A 3305-nucleotide genomic window follows, 5' to 3' on the forward strand; every position below is an offset into this window, starting at 1 on the left:
ACCTGTCTGTAACTAGAGATGCTCCATTCTCCCTTCTTCTCTCATAAATGGCACTGGGTTTGCATCACTGATCACCACTATCCTGTTTGTCTGTCCTCTATTGGGTGTTGGTTATTCTGAGGAGGATGTGAGCATCCTAGTTACCGATGGGCCCCTGTCAGTGTTGGGAAAGGGCCATGAGTACTGTGTAAATGTGAGTATATTTTCATGTTGATTTTAAATGTATAGAAGTAGTTGGTTGCTGCTTCATTGTAGGTAGGAATGTGCTGGGGCTATTTCAGGGTGTCAAATAGGTTAGTTTAGCAAAGGGAGTGTGGTATTGTGGTGGTGTGAGCATTAGCAATAATCTGGTGTTTATTGTTTGTGTGCCACAGGGTATTTGAGTCCAGAACTGAGGGAATGGGCTGTAGCAAGTGTGCCCCGTTTGGTTTACATGGGTTCTTGTAAATATGGTGCCAGTGGGCACAGAGGAGCTGTTTGCATCCATGAGGTAAGTGTTAAGTTAGAGCGTTTAGTGCAGTCCTGTTGATGGGAGTGTGTTTTTTCTGTGTTAGATAAGGTGGGTTTATGATGAATGGGTTCATCACCAGTTTTGTGTGTGAGACAACAGATGGAGAAGACAATATTTGGGTTAAGTTGTTGCTTGTTCTGTAGAAGAAGGTTGGACTTAGGTGGGTGGTTAGTGAGAGTGTTGTCGTGTTTGCCCTAAAATGTTGAGTAGTTTTCCTTGAATATATTGTGTGATGTGTTGATATTCCTCAGGGAAGGGGTATTGGTGGGGAGGCAAGTGTGGAAAATATGTAATGGGACTGAGAGGAGTTGCAGTTCAAGGGAAGGGTGAGGGAATTTCATGACTGGTGATTCCTGTGTTCCTGTAGATGGTTTGTTGAAGAAATAGGGTGGGATTTGTTGCATCATCTGTGGGTTTGACTGTGAGTCCTTGTTGGATTATCATTTTGTGTTTGCAGATCCTTAAGAGGCTTCAAGAGGTGCAGTTTGTGAAAGAAGGATAGATGTGAAGCCCCATCTGGTGGAAAAAGAGTGAGTATCTGGTTATATTTTTCTGTGTTTTGTATCGTGTGCTGTTCTTTTAAAGTCATGCTCGCTTTGTGATGCATGTATGTGGATGTACATGTTGGGGGTACTAGTATCGGTAATCAGTAAAAGAAGGTGTCACGGTGTCTGCAGTTGGTGTTGCATTTGCTTGTGGGGGAATGGAAAAGAGTGATGCAGAAATAGGTGCCGGGTGTGTAATTGCAGATGGTTTGAGATGGTCTTCACGGTGTCAGTCAGTGTGTACTGTGAGCATCATGACATATTTATATCATTGTAGGTTATGTGTGAAGATGGGTGTCCAGTTGGGCAAAGAACAAGTGAAGTAGAAGTATGCCTGTGGGGGACATGAAGTACTTCTTCCCAAAATGGAAGTGGATTTGATGTCAAGTTTGCAAGTTAAGTATGTGTCACTTGTTGGGCTGTGTGATGTTGGAGATGGGAAATGTCTGTCACTGGGTGCATGTCAATGGGCATCACATGTACTTTTGTTTCAGAAACTGAGATGTTTAGCATGTTATCTAAGGTCATTGAATTTGTGAATTCTTTTCTCATTCTCATAGGAATCTATTTCCATCTCTGTGGTCGGAAAGTATCAGCGTCATTGGAGAAGACTTCAGTGTGCGTCGTTTGGAGCAATTGGGCTTTGATAATGTATTATTTGGGTCAAGATGTGAAGCCTTGTCTGTTTGATGGCTAGAATGTAGTAGAGCAGTGGGGCTGATGTCACTGTGTTCTGGTAGATACCTGAGCAATTATATCATGAAATGGCATCCGTGTCATTTCTGTTATTTGAATTGGAGAGGGTGGGTTCATTTGATTGGTCAGTTATGTGGTGATGTTCCTGTAAGAACTTGCACAAAATGTAATTGTTTTCTGAAAGGAGTGGTTTGTTTGCCACTTGGAATGTTCTAAAGCCATCAAAGTTGCAAGAGGACACAGTTGAGGGTTGTATCATCTATTGGGGCATCCCGAAGTGTTTGTGAATTGTGTTCATAATGAGTGTATGCTGTATTTGTTAAGTTGTAATGTATAAAGTTTTCGTTGTGATTGGGATGACTCCCTTTGATCATCCGCACGTGTGTAGGCGTGCTAAATCAATGCACAAGGTGATTTTATTTGAAACCATGGTACAAATGCAGTCAAACAGCCGGAAGGCTGACGTTATACACAAATTTGTCAGCCTTTTGGCTGTTTTCGCTGCACTGTAACCCATGGTTGGGGACTGTCCCCGGACAGTCTTTTTGACTTAACATTTTGTACATGGAGGTGCTGTAGAGGGAGCATGCCTGGCCAGCTGCTAAGGGGAGGTATAGTCCCAGGTCCCATTTCCTGCCCTCTCACAATAGATGCATGGTTTATGGACATGTGATGGGGATGTGTAGAAGGATATGGAAGTGAAATGCCCAGGTTGCTTATGTTACATGTTTGTGTTACATAAATAACGTATTTATTACTGAATGTGTGTGCAGTCCTGTACAGTGTCCAATATTTGCAAGCTCTTACTGTAATGGATGCTTGTTGAATAAATAAAGCATTGTGTAGTCAAGCAGAGAATCTGTCTCCCTGTGTTTCCTTGGTTTCAAATAGCAGTGAAGAGAAGTTTGGAGTAGTGAGTGTACAATTGGAGGTAGCCTGTCAGTGCATTGGAGGTGTGCTGAAATGGAAGGTAATGTACTTGTCTAGGGTTTGTTTGGGTCTAGGGTTAGGGTTGTTTTGGGTCTAGGGTTAGGGTTGTTTGGGTCTAGGGTTAGGGTTGTTTGGGTCTAGGGTTAGGGTTGTTTGGGTCTAGGTTTGGGTTGTTTGGGTCTAGGGTTAGGTTGTTTGTTTGGTCTAGGGTTAGGGTTGTTTGGGTCTAGGGTTAGGGTTGTTTGTTTGGGTCTAGGGTTAGGGTTGTTTGTTTGGGTCTAGGGTTAGGGTTGTTTGGGTCTAGGGTTAGGGTTGTTTGTTTGGGACAAGGGGTAGGGTTGTTTGTTTGGGTCTAGGGTTAGGGTTGTTTGTTTGGGTCTAGGGTTAGGGTTGTTTGTTTGGGTCTAGGGTTAGGGTTGTTTGTTTGGGTCTAGGGTTAGGGTTGTTTGTTTGGGTCTAGGGTTAGGGTTGTTTGGGTCTAGGGTTAGGGTTGTTTGTTTGGGTTTGTTTGGGTCGTGTGTTAGGGTTGTTTGGGTCTAGGGTTAGGGTTGTTTGGGTCTAGGGTTAGGGTTGTTTGGGTCTAGGGTTAGGGTTGTTTGTTTGGGTCTAGGGTTAGGGTTGTT

General features: G+C 43.4%; 1 long non-coding RNA gene across 1 annotated transcript; it reads left to right on the plus strand.

Annotated features, from left to right (window-relative positions):
* The first annotated feature begins 373 nt into the window (after window positions 1-373).
* LOC123356937 lies at window positions 374-1408 on the plus strand. Its single transcript, XR_006575465.1, has 3 exons — window positions 374-490; window positions 969-1041; window positions 1334-1408. It is a non-coding gene; the product is annotated as an uncharacterized LOC123356937 (long non-coding RNA).
* The last annotated feature ends 1897 nt before the right edge of the window (window positions 1409-3305 follow it).

This window comes from Mauremys mutica, unplaced genomic scaffold, assembly GCF_020497125.1.
Source record: "Mauremys mutica isolate MM-2020 ecotype Southern unplaced genomic scaffold, ASM2049712v1 000062F_np12_subseq_12882662:12971114_obj, whole genome shotgun sequence".
In the NCBI taxonomy this organism is placed as follows: Eukaryota; Metazoa; Chordata; order Testudines; family Geoemydidae; genus Mauremys; species Mauremys mutica.